Genomic DNA, 13790 nt, shown 5'->3' with positions numbered 1-13790 from the left:
TGAAAATTTTCACGACAGGATTTCGGCTTTAAAAAAGTCGAACATTTTCATGAAGTATTTCAGCTTCAAAAAAGTTGAAAATTTTCATGAAAAGATTTCGGCTTCAAAAAAGTTGAAAATTTTCACGACAGGATTTCGGCTTTAAAAAAGTCGAACATTTTCATGAAGTATTTCAGCTTCAAAAAAGTTGAAAATTTTCATGAAAAGATTTCGGCTTCAAAAAAGTTGAAAATTTTCATGAAAAGATTTCGGCTTCAAAAAAGTTGAAAATTTTCATGAAAAGATTTCGACTTCAAAAAAGTTGAAAATTTTCACTACAGGATTTTGGCTTTAAAAAAGTCGAACATTTTCATGAAGTATTTGGGCTTCAAAAAAGTTGAACATTTTCACGACAGGATTTCGGCTTTAAAAAAGTTGAACATTTTCATGAAGTATTTCAGCTTCAAAAAAGTTGAAAATTTTCTTGAAAAGATTTCGGCTTCAAAAAAGTTGAAAATTTTCATGAAGAGATTTCGGCTTCAAAAAAGTTGAAAATTTTCACGACAGGATTTCGGCTTTAAAAAAGTCGAACATTTTCATGAAGTATTTCAGCTTCAAAAAAGTTGAAAATTTTCATGAAAAGATTTCGGCTTCAAAAAAGTTGAAAATTTTCATGAAAAGATTTCGGCTTCAAAAAAGCTGAAAATTTTCACGACAGGATTTCGGCTTTAAAAAAGTCGAACATTTTCATTAAGTATTTCAGCTTCAAAAAAGTTGAACATTTTCATGAAGTATTTCAGCTTCAAAAAAGTTGAAAATTTTCATGAAAAGATTTCGGCTTCAAAAAAGTTGAAAATTTTCATGAAAAGATTTCGGCTTCAAAAAAGTTGAAAATTTTCATGAAAAGATTTCGACTTCAAAAAAGTTGAAAATTTTCACGACAGGATTTTGGCTTTAAAAAAGTCGAACATTTTCATGAAGTATTTGGGCTTCAAAAAAGTTGAAAATTTTCACGACAAGATTTCGGCTTCAAAAAAGTTGAAAATTTTCATGAAAAGATTTCGGCTTCAAAAAAGTTGAAAACTTTCACGAAAAGATTTCGGCTTCAAAAAAGTTGAAAATTTTCACGACAGGATTTCGGCTTTAAAAAAGTTGAACATTTTCATGAAGTATTTCGGCTTCAAAAAAGTTGAAAATTTTCATGAAAAGATTTCGGCTTCAAAAAAGTTGAAAATTTTCACGAAAAGATTTCGGCTTCAAAAAAGTTGAAAATTTTCACGACCGGATTTTGTCTTTAAAAAAGTCGAACGTTTTCATGAAGTATTTCGGATTCAAAAAAGTCGAACATTTTCATTAAGAATTTCGGCTTCAAAAAAGTTGAAAATTTTCATGAAAAGATTTCGACTTCAAAAAAGTTGAAAATTTTCACGACAGGATTTTGGCTTTAAAAAAGTCGAACATTTTCATGAAGTATTTGGGCTTCCAAAAAGTTGAAAATTTTCATGAAAAGATTTCGGCTTCAAAAAAGTTGAAAATTTTCACGACAGGATTTCGGCTTTAAAAAAGTCGAACATTTTCATGAAGTATTTCAGCTTCAAAAAAGTTGAACATTTTCATGAAGTATTTCAGCTTCAAAAAAGTTGAAAATTTTCATGAAAAGATTTCGGCTTCAAAAAAGTTGAAAATTTTCATGAAAAGATTTCGGCTTCAAAAAAGTTGAAAATTTTCATGAAAAGATTTCGACTTCAAAAAAGTTGAAAATTTTCACGACAGGATTTTGGCTTTAAAAAAGTCGAACATTTTCATGAAGTATTTGGGCTTCAAAAAAGTTGAAAATTTTCACGACAAGATTTCGGCTTCAAAAAAGTTGAAAATTTTCATGAAAAGATTTCGGCTTCAAAAAAGTTGAAAATTTTCACGAAAAGATTTCGGCTTCAAAAAAGTTGAAAATTTTCACGACAGGATTTCGGCTTTAAAAAAGTTGAACATTTTCATGAAGTATTTCGGCTTCAAAAAAGTTGAAAATTTTCATGAAAAGATTTCGGCTTCAAAAAAGTTGAAAATTTTCACGAAAAGATTTCGGCTTCAAAAAAGTTGAAAATTTTCACGACCGGATTTTGTCTTTAAAAAAGTCGAACGTTTTCATGAAGTATTTCGGATTCAAAAAAGTCGAACATTTTCATGAAGTATTTCGGCTTCAAAAAAGTTGAAAATTTTCATGAAAAGATTTCGACTTCAAAAAAGTTGAAAATTTTCACGACAGGATTTTGGCTTTAAAAAAGTCGAACATTTTCATGAAGTATTTGGGCTTCAAAAAAGTTGAAAATTTTCACGACAAGATTTCGGCGTTAAAAAAGTCGAACATTTTCATGAAGTATTTCAGCTTCAAAAAAGTTGAAAATTTTCATGAAAAGATTTCGGCTTCAAAAAAGTTGAAAATTTTCATGAAAAGATTTCGGCTTCAAAAAAGTTGAAAATTTTCATGAAAAGATTTCGACTTCAAAAAAGTTGAAAATTTTCACGACAGGATTTTGGCTTTAAAAAAGTCGAACATTTTCATGAAGTATTTGGGCTTCAAAAAAGTTGAAAATTTTCACGACAAGATTTCGGCTTCAAAAAAGTTGAAAATTTTCATGAAAAGATTTCGGCTTCAAAAAAGTTGAAAATTTTCACGAAAAGATTTCGGCTTCAAAAAAGTTGAAAATTTTCATGAAAAGATTTCGGCTTCAAAAAAGTTGAAAATTTTCACGACAGGATTTCGGCTTTAAAAAAGTCGAACATTTTCATGAAGTATTTCAGCTTCAAAAAAGTTGAAAATTTTCATGAAAAGATTTCGGTTTCAAAAAAGTTGAAAATTTTCACGACAGGATTTCGGCTTTAAAAAAGTCGAACATTTTCATGAAGTATTTCAGCTTCAAAAAAGTTGAAAATTTTCATGAAAAGATTTCGGCTACAAAAAAGTTGAAAATTATCATGAAAAGATTTCGGCTTCAAAAAAGTTGAAAATTTTCACGACCGGATTTCGGCTTTAAAAAAGTCGAACGTTTTCATGAAGTATTTGGGCTTCAAAAAAGTCGAACATTTTCATGAAGTATTTCGGATTCAAAAAAGTTGAAAATTTTCATGAAAAGATTTTGGCTTCAAAAAAGTTGAAAATTTTCATGAAAAGATTTCGGCTTCAAAAAAGTTGAACATTTTCACGACAGGATTTCGGCTTTAAAAAAGTCAAACATTTTCATGAAGTATTTCAGCTTCAAAAAAGTTGAAAATTTTCATGAAAAGATTTCGGTTACAAAAAAGTTGAAAATTTTCACGACAGGATTTCGGCTTTAAAAAAGTCGAACATTTTCATGAAGTATTTCAGCTTCAAAAAAGTTGAAAATTTTCATGAAAAGATTTCGGCTACAAAAAAGTTGAAAATTTTCATGAAAAGATTTCGGCTTCAAAAAAGTTGAAAATTTTCACGACAGGATTTCGGCTTTAAAAAAGTCGAACGTTTTCATGAAGTATTTCGGCTTCAAAAAAGTCGAACATTTTCATGAAGTATTTGGGCTTCAAAAAAGTTGAAAATTTTCACGACAGGATTTCGGCTTTAAAAAAGTCGAACATTTTCATGAAGTATTTCAGCTTCAAAAAAGTTGAAAATTTTCATGAAAAGATTTCGGCTTCAAAAAAGTTGAAAATTTTCACGACAAGATTTCGGCTTCAAAAAAGTTGAAAATTATCATGAAAAGATTTCGGCTTCAAAAAAGTTGAAAATTTTCACGACCGGATTTCGGCTTTAAAAAAGTCGAACGTTTTCATGAAGTATTTGGGCTTCAAAAAAGTCGAACATTTTCATGAAGTATTTCAGATTCAAAAAAGTTGAAAATTTTCATGAAAAGATTTTGGCTTCAAAAAAGTTGAAAATTTTCATGAAAAGATTTCGGCTTCAAAAAAGTTGAAAATTTTCACGACAGGATTTCGGCTTTAAAAAAGTCGAACATTTTCATGAAGTATTTCGGATTCAAAAAAGTTGAAAATTTTCACGACAGGATTTCGGCGTTAAAAAAGTTGAAAATTTTCATGAAAAGATTTCGGCTTCAAAAAAGTTGAAAATTTTCATGAAAAGATTTCGGCTTCAAAAAAGTTGAAAATTTTCATGAAAAGATTTCGACTTCAAAAAAGTTGAAAATTTTCACGACAGGATTTTGGCTTTAAAAAAGTCAAACATTTTCATGAAGTATTTGGGCTTCAAAAAAGTTGAAAATTTTCACGACAGGATTTCGGCTTTAAAAAAGTCGAACATTTTCATGAAGTATTTCAGCTTCAAAAAAGTTGAAAATTTTCATGAAAAGATTTCGGCTTCAAAAAAGTTGAAAATTTTCACGACAGGATTTCGGCTTTAAAAAAGTCGAACATTTTCATGAAGTATTTCAGCTTCAAAAAAGTTGAAAATTTTCATGAAAAGATTTCGGCTTCAAAAAAGTTGAAAATTTTCATGAAAAGATTTCGGCTTCAAAAAAGTTGAAAATTTTCATGAAAAGATTTCGACTTCAAAAAAGTTGAAAATTTTCACGACAGGATTTTGGCTTTAAAAAAGTCGAACATTTTCATGAAGTATTTGGGCTTCAAAAAAGTTGAATATTTTCACGACAGGATTTCGGCTTTAAAAAAGTCGAACATTTTCATGAAGTATTTCAGCTTCAAAAAAGTTTAAAATTTTCATGAAAAGATTTCGGCTTCAAAAAAGTTGAAAATTTTCATGAAAATATTCCGGCTTCAAAAAAGTTGAAAATTTTCAGGACAGGATTTCGGCTTTAAAAAAGTCGAACATTTTCATGAAGTATTTGGGCTTCCAAAAGTTGAAAATTTTCATGAAAAGATTTCGGCTTCAAAAAAGTTGAAAATTTTCACGACAGGATTTCGGCTTTAAAAAAGTCGAACATTTTCATGAAGTATTTCAGCTTCAAAAAAGTTGAACATTTTCATGAAAAGATTTCGGCTTCAAAAAAGTTGAAAATTTTCATGAAAATATTCCGGCTTCAAAAAAGTTGAAAATTTTCAGGACAGGATTTCGGCTTTAAAAAAGTCGAACATTTTCATGAAGTATTTCAGCTTCAAAAAAGTTTAAAATTTTCATGAAAAGATTTCGGCTTCAAAAAAGTTTAAAATTTTCATGAAAAGATTTCGGCTTCAAAAAAGTTGAAAATTTTCATGAAAAGATTTCGACTTCAAAAAAGTTGAAAATTTTCACGACAGGATTTTGGCTTTAAAAAAGTCGAACATTTTCATGAAGTATTTGGGCTTCAAAAAAGTTGAATATTTTCACGACAGGATTTCGGCTTTAAAAAAGTCGAACATTTTCATGAAGTATTTCAGCTTCAAAAAAGTTTAAAATTTTCATGAAAAGATTTCGGCTTCAAAAAAGTTGAAAATTTTCATGAAAATATTCCGGCTTCAAAAAAGTTGAAAATTTTCAGGACAGGATTTCGGCTTTAAAAAAGTCGAACATTTTCATGAAGTATTTGGGCTTCCAAAAGTTGAAAATTTTCATGAAAAGATTTCGGCTTCAAAAAAGTTGAAAATTTTCACGACAGGATTTCGGCTTTAAAAAAGTCGAACATTTTCATGAAGTATTTCAGCTTCAAAAAAGTTGAACATTTTCATGAAGTATTTCAGCTTCAAAAAAGTTGAAAATTTTCATGAAAAGATTTCGGCTTCAAAAAAGTTGAAAAATTTCATGAAAAGATTTCGGCTTCAAAAAAGTTGAAAATTTTCACGACAGGATTTCGGCTTTAAAAAAGTCGAACATTTTCATGAAGTATTTCAGCTTGAAAAAAGTTGAAAATTTTCATGAAAAGATTTCGGCTTCAAAAAAGTTGAAAATTTTCACGACAGGATTTCGGCTTTAAAAAAGTCGAACATTTTCATGAAGTATTTCAGCTTCAAAAAAGTTGAAAATTTTCATGAAAAGATTTCGGCTTCAAAAAAGTTGAAAATTTTCATGAAAAGATTTCGGCTTCAAAAAAGTTGAAAATTTTCATGAAAAGATTTCGACTTCAAAAAAGTTGAAAATTTTCACGACAGGATTTTGGCTTTAAAAAAGTCGAACATTTTCATGAAGTATTTGGGCTTCAAAAAAGTTGAATATTTTCACGACAGGATTTCGGCTTTAAAAAAGTCGAACATTTTCATGAAGTATTTCAGCTTCAAAAAAGTTTAAAATTTTCATGAAAAGATTTCGGCTTCAAAAAAGTTGAAAATTTTCATGAAAATATTCCGGCTTCAAAAAAGTTGAAAATTTTCAGGACAGGATTTCGGCTTTAAAAAAGTCGAACATTTTCATGAAGTATTTGGGCTTCCAAAAGTTGAAAATTTTCATGAAAAGATTTCGGCTTCAAAAAAGTTGAAAATTTTCACGACAGGATTTCGGCTTTAAAAAAGTCGAACATTTTCATGAAGTATTTCAGCTTCAAAAAAGTTGAACATTTTCATGAAGTATTTCAGCTTCAAAAAAGTTGAAAATTTTCATGAAAAGATTTCGGCTTCAAAAAAGTTGAAAATTTTCATGAAAAGATTTCGGCTTCAAAAAAGTTGAAAATTTTCATGAAAAGATTTCGGCTTCAAAAAAGTTGAAAATTTTCATGAAAAGATTTCGGCTTCAAAAAAGTTGAAAATTTTCACGACAGGACTTCGGCTTTAAAAAAGTCTAACATTTTCATGAAGTATTTCAGCTTCTAAAAAGTTGAAAATTTTCATGAAAAGATTTCGGCTTCAAAAAAGTTGAAAATTTTCATGAAAAGATTTCAGCTTCAAAAAGGTTGAAAATTTTCATGAAAAGATTTCGGCTTCAAAAAAGTTGAAAATTTTCACGAAAAGATTTCGGCTACAAAAAAGTTGAAAATTATCATGAAAAGATTTCGGCTTCAAAAAAGTTGAAAATTTTCATGAAAAGATTTCGGCTTCAAAAAAGTTGAAAATTTTCATGAAAAGATTTCGACTTCAAAAAAGTTGAAAATTTTCACGACAGGATTTTGGCTTTAAAAAAGTCAAACATTTTCATGAAGTATTTGGGCTTCAAAAAAGTTGAAAATTTTCACGACAGGATTTCGGCTTTAAAAAAGTCGAACATTTTCATGAAGTATTTCAGCTTCAAAAAAGTTGAAAATTTTCATGAAAAGATTTCGGCTTCAAAAAAGTTGAAAATTTTCACGACAGGATTTCGGCTTTAAAAAAGTCGAACATTTTCATGAAGTATTTCAGCTTCAAAAAAGTTGAAAATTTTCATGAAAAGATTTCGGCTTCAAAAAAGTTGAAAATTTTCATGAAAAGATTTCGGCTTCAAAAAAGTTGAAAATTTTCATGAAAAGATTTCGACTTCAAAAAAGTTGAAAATTTTCACGACAGGATTTTGGCTTTAAAAAAGTCGAACATTTTCATGAAGTATTTGGGCTTCAAAAAAGTTGAATATTTTCACGACAGGATTTCGGCTTTAAAAAAGTCGAACATTTTCATGAAGTATTTCAGCTTCAAAAAAGTTTAAAATTTTCATGAAAAGATTTCGGCTTCAAAAAAGTTGAAAATTTTCATGAAAATATTCCGGCTTCAAAAAAGTTGAAAATTTTCAGGACAGGATTTCGGCTTTAAAAAAGTCGAACATTTTCATGAAGTATTTGGGCTTCCAAAAGTTGAAAATTTTCATGAAAAGATTTCGGCTTCAAAAAAGTTGAAAATTTTCACGACAGGATTTCGGCTTTAAAAAAGTCGAACATTTTCATGAAGTATTTCAGCTTCAAAAAAGTTGAACATTTTCATGAAAAGATTTCGGCTTCAAAAAAGTTGAAAATTTTCATGAAAATATTCCGGCTTCAAAAAAGTTGAAAATTTTCAGGACAGGATTTCGGCTTTAAAAAAGTCGAACATTTTCATGAAGTATTTCAGCTTCAAAAAAGTTTAAAATTTTCATGAAAAGATTTCGGCTTCAAAAAAGTTGAAAATTTTCATGAAAAGATTTCGGCTTCAAAAAAGTTGAAAATTTTCATGAAAAGATTTCGACTTCAAAAAAGTTGAAAATTTTCACGACAGGATTTTGGCTTTAAAAAAGTCGAACATTTTCATGAAGTATTTGGGCTTCAAAAAAGTTGAATATTTTCACGACAGGATTTCGGCTTTAAAAAAGTCGAACATTTTCATGAAGTATTTCAGCTTCAAAAAAGTTTAAAATTTTCATGAAAAGATTTCGGCTTCAAAAAAGTTGAAAATTTTCATGAAAATATTCCGGCTTCAAAAAAGTTGAAAATTTTCAGGACAGGATTTCGGCTTTAAAAAAGTCGAACATTTTCATGAAGTATTTGGGCTTCCAAAAGTTGAAAATTTTCATGAAAAGATTTCGGCTTCAAAAAAGTTGAAAATTTTCACGACAGGATTTCGGCTTTAAAAAAGTCGAACATTTTCATGAAGTATTTCAGCTTCAAAAAAGTTGAACATTTTCATGAAGTATTTCAGCTTCAAAAAAGTTGAAAATTTTCATGAAAAGATTTCGGCTTCAAAAAAGTTGAAAAATTTCATGAAAAGATTTCGGCTTCAAAAAAGTTGAAAATTTTCACGACAGGATTTCGGCTTTAAAAAAGTCGAACATTTTCATGAAGTATTTCAGCTTGAAAAAAGTTGAAAATTTTCATGAAAAGATTTCGGCTTCAAAAAAGTTGAAAATTTTCACGACAGGATTTCGGCTTTAAAAAAGTCGAACATTTTCATGAAGTATTTCAGCTTCAAAAAAGTTGAAAATTTTCATGAAAAGATTTCGGCTTCAAAAAAGTTGAAAATTTTCATGAAAAGATTTCGGCTTCAAAAAAGTTGAAAATTTTCATGAAAAGATTTCGACTTCAAAAAAGTTGAAAATTTTCACGACAGGATTTTGGCTTTAAAAAAGTCGAACATTTTCATGAAGTATTTGGGCTTCAAAAAAGTTGAATATTTTCACGACAGGATTTCGGCTTTAAAAAAGTCGAACATTTTCATGAAGTATTTCAGCTTCAAAAAAGTTTAAAATTTTCATGAAAAGATTTCGGCTTCAAAAAAGTTGAAAATTTTCATGAAAATATTCCGGCTTCAAAAAAGTTGAAAATTTTCAGGACAGGATTTCGGCTTTAAAAAAGTCGAACATTTTCATGAAGTATTTGGGCTTCCAAAAGTTGAAAATTTTCATGAAAAGATTTCGGCTTCAAAAAAGTTGAAAATTTTCACGACAGGATTTCGGCTTTAAAAAAGTCGAACATTTTCATGAAGTATTTCAGCTTCAAAAAAGTTGAACATTTTCATGAAGTATTTCAGCTTCAAAAAAGTTGAAAATTTTCATGAAAAGATTTCGGCTTCAAAAAAGTTGAAAATTTTCATGAAAAGATTTCGGCTTCAAAAAAGTTGAAAATTTTCATGAAAAGATTTCGGCTTCAAAAAAGTTGAAAATTTTCATGAAAAGATTTCGGCTTCAAAAAAGTTGAAAATTTTCACGACAGGACTTCGGCTTTAAAAAAGTCTAACATTTTCATGAAGTATTTCAGCTTCTAAAAAGTTGAAAATTTTCATGAAAAGATTTCGGCTTCAAAAAAGTTGAAAATTTTCATGAAAAGATTTCAGCTTCAAAAAGGTTGAAAATTTTCATGAAAAGATTTCGGCTTCAAAAAAGTTGAAAATTTTCACGAAAAGATTTCGGCTACAAAAAAGTTGAAAATTATCATGAAAAGATTTCGGCTTCAAAAAAGTTGAAAATTTTCATGAAAAGATTTCGGCTTCAAAAAAGTTGAAAATTTTCATGAAAAGATTTCGACTTCAAAAAAGTTGAAAATTTTCACGACAGGATTTTGGCTTTAAAAAAGTCAAACATTTTCATGAAGTATTTGGGCTTCAAAAAAGTTGAAAATTTTCACGACAGGATTTCGGCTTTAAAAAAGTCGAACATTTTCATGAAGTATTTCAGCTTCAAAAAAGTTGAAAATTTTCATGAAAAGATTTCGGCTTCAAAAAAGTTGAAAATTTTCACGACAGGATTTCGGCTTTAAAAAAGTCGAACATTTTCATGAAGTATTTCAGCTTCAAAAAAGTTGAAAATTTTCATGAAAAGATTTCGGCTTCAAAAAAGTTGAAAATTTTCATGAAAAGATTTCGGCTTCAAAAAAGTTGAAAATTTTCATGAAAAGATTTCGACTTCAAAAAAGTTGAAAATTTTCACGACAGGATTTTGGCTTTAAAAAAGTCGAACATTTTCATGAAGTATTTGGGCTTCAAAAAAGTTGAATATTTTCACGACAGGATTTCGGCTTTAAAAAAGTCGAACATTTTCATGAAGTATTTCAGCTTCAAAAAAGTTTAAAATTTTCATGAAAAGATTTCGGCTTCAAAAAAGTTGAAAATTTTCATGAAAATATTCCGGCTTCAAAAAAGTTGAAAATTTTCAGGACAGGATTTCGGCTTTAAAAAAGTCGAACATTTTCATGAAGTATTTGGGCTTCCAAAAGTTGAAAATTTTCATGAAAAGATTTCGGCTTCAAAAAAGTTGAAAATTTTCACGACAGGATTTCGGCTTTAAAAAAGTCGAACATTTTCATGAAGTATTTCAGCTTCAAAAAAGTTGAACATTTTCATGAAAAGATTTCGGCTTCAAAAAAGTTGAAAATTTTCATGAAAATATTCCGGCTTCAAAAAAGTTGAAAATTTTCAGGACAGGATTTCGGCTTTAAAAAAGTCGAACATTTTCATGAAGTATTTCAGCTTCAAAAAAGTTTAAAATTTTCATGAAAAGATTTCGGCTTCAAAAAAGTTGAAAATTTTCATGAAAAGATTTCGGCTTCAAAAAAGTTGAAAATTTTCATGAAAAGATTTCGACTTCAAAAAAGTTGAAAATTTTCACGACAGGATTTTGGCTTTAAAAAAGTCGAACATTTTCATGAAGTATTTGGGCTTCAAAAAAGTTGAATATTTTCACGACAGGATTTCGGCTTTAAAAAAGTCGAACATTTTCATGAAGTATTTCAGCTTCAAAAAAGTTTAAAATTTTCATGAAAAGATTTCGGCTTCAAAAAAGTTGAAAATTTTCATGAAAATATTCCGGCTTCAAAAAAGTTGAAAATTTTCAGGACAGGATTTCGGCTTTAAAAAAGTCGAACATTTTCATGAAGTATTTGGGCTTCCAAAAGTTGAAAATTTTCATGAAAAGATTTCGGCTTCAAAAAAGTTGAAAATTTTCACGACAGGATTTCGGCTTTAAAAAAGTCGAACATTTTCATGAAGTATTTCAGCTTCAAAAAAGTTGAACATTTTCATGAAGTATTTCAGCTTCAAAAAAGTTGAAAATTTTCATGAAAAGATTTCGGCTTCAAAAAAGTTGAAAAATTTCATGAAAAGATTTCGGCTTCAAAAAAGTTGAAAATTTTCACGACAGGATTTCGGCTTTAAAAAAGTCGAACATTTTCATGAAGTATTTCAGCTTGAAAAAAGTTGAAAATTTTCATGAAAAGATTTCGGCTTCAAAAAAGTTGAAAATTTTCACGACAGGATTTCGGCTTTAAAAAAGTCGAACATTTTCATGAAGTATTTCAGCTTCAAAAAAGTTGAAAATTTTCATGAAAAGATTTCGGCTTCAAAAAAGTTGAAAATTTTCATGAAAAGATTTCGGCTTCAAAAAAGTTGAAAATTTTCATGAAAAGATTTCGACTTCAAAAAAGTTGAAAATTTTCACGACAGGATTTTGGCTTTAAAAAAGTCGAACATTTTCATGAAGTATTTGGGCTTCAAAAAAGTTGAATATTTTCACGACAGGATTTCGGCTTTAAAAAAGTCGAACATTTTCATGAAGTATTTCAGCTTCAAAAAAGTTTAAAATTTTCATGAAAAGATTTCGGCTTCAAAAAAGTTGAAAATTTTCATGAAAATATTCCGGCTTCAAAAAAGTTGAAAATTTTCAGGACAGGATTTCGGCTTTAAAAAAGTCGAACATTTTCATGAAGTATTTGGGCTTCCAAAAGTTGAAAATTTTCATGAAAAGATTTCGGCTTCAAAAAAGTTGAAAATTTTCACGACAGGATTTCGGCTTTAAAAAAGTCGAACATTTTCATGAAGTATTTCAGCTTCAAAAAAGTTGAACATTTTCATGAAGTATTTCAGCTTCAAAAAAGTTGAAAATTTTCATGAAAAGATTTCGGCTTCAAAAAAGTTGAAAATTTTCATGAAAAGATTTCGGCTTCAAAAAAGTTGAAAATTTTCATGAAAAGATTTCGGCTTCAAAAAAGTTGAAAATTTTCATGAAAAGATTTCGGCTTCAAAAAAGTTGAAAATTTTCACGACAGGACTTCGGCTTTAAAAAAGTCTAACATTTTCATGAAGTATTTCAGCTTCTAAAAAGTTGAAAATTTTCATGAAAAGATTTCGGCTTCAAAAAAGTTGAAAATTTTCATGAAAAGATTTCAGCTTCAAAAAGGTTGAAAATTTTCATGAAAAGATTTCGGCTTCAAAAAAGTTGAAAATTTTCACGAAAAGATTTCGGCTACAAAAAAGTTGAAAATTATCATGAAAAGATTTCGGCTTCAAAAAAGTTGAAAATTTTCACGACCGGATTTCGGCTTTAAAAAAGTCAAACGTTTTCATGAAGTATTTGGGCTTCAAAAAAGTCGAACATTTTCATGAAGTATTTCGGATTCAAAAAAGTTGAAAATTTTCACGACAGGATTTTGGCTTTAAAAAAGTCGAACATTTTCATGAAGTATTTGGGCTTCAAAAAAGTTGAATATTTTCACGACAGGATTTCGGCTTTAAAAAAGTCGAACATTTTCATGAAGTATTTCAGCTTCAAAAAAGTTTAAAATTTTCATGAAAAGATTTCGGCTTCAAAAAAGTTGAAAATTTTCATGAAAATATTCCGGCTTCAAAAAAGTTGAAAATTTTCAGGACAGGATTTCGGCTTTAAAAAAGTCGAACATTTTCATGAAGTATTTGGGCTTCCAAAAAGTTGAAAATTTTCATGAAAAGATTTCGGCTTCAAAAAAGTTGAAAATTTTCACGACAGGATTTCGGCTTTAAAAAAGTCGAACATTTTCATGAAGTATTTCAGCTTCAAAAAAGTTGAAAATTTTCATGAAGTATTTCAGCTTCAAAAAAGTTGAAAATTTTCATGAAAAGATTTCGGCTTCAAAAAAGTTGAAAATTTTCATGAAAAGATTTCGGCTTCAAAAAAGTTGAAAATTTTCATGAAAAGATTTCGACTTCAAAAAAGTTGAAAATTTTCATGAAGAGATTTCGGCTTCAAAAAAGTTGAACATTTTCATGAAGTATTTCAGCTTGAAAAAAGTTGAAAATTTTCATGAAAAGATTTCGGCTTCAAAAAAGTTGAAAATTTTCACGACAGGATTTCGGCTTTAAAAAAGTCGAACATTTTCATGAAGTATTTCAGCTTCAAAAAAGTTGAAAATTTTCATGAAAAGATTTCGGCTTCAAAAAAGTTGAAAATTTTCATGAAAAGATTTCGGCTTCAAAAAAGTTGAAAATTTTCATGAAAAGATTTCGACTTCAAAAAAGTTGAAAATTTTCACGACAGGATTTTGGCTTTAAAAAAGTCGAACATTTTCATGAAGTATTTGGGCTTCAAAAAAGTTGAATATTTTCACGACAGGATTTCGGCTTTAAAAAAGTCGAACATTTTCATGAAGTATTTCAGCTTCAAAAAAGTTTAAAATTTTCATGAAAAGATTTCGGCTTCAAAAAAGTTGAAAATTTTCATGAAAATATTCCGGCTTCAAAAAAGTTGAAAATTTTCAGGACAGGATTTCGGCTTTAAAAAA

The sequence above is a fragment of the Labrus mixtus genome, chromosome 21 (genome assembly GCF_963584025.1).
Source record: "Labrus mixtus chromosome 21, fLabMix1.1, whole genome shotgun sequence".
Classification (NCBI taxonomy): domain Eukaryota; kingdom Metazoa; phylum Chordata; class Actinopteri; order Labriformes; family Labridae; genus Labrus; species Labrus mixtus.
This window is presented reverse-complemented; position numbering follows the sequence as displayed.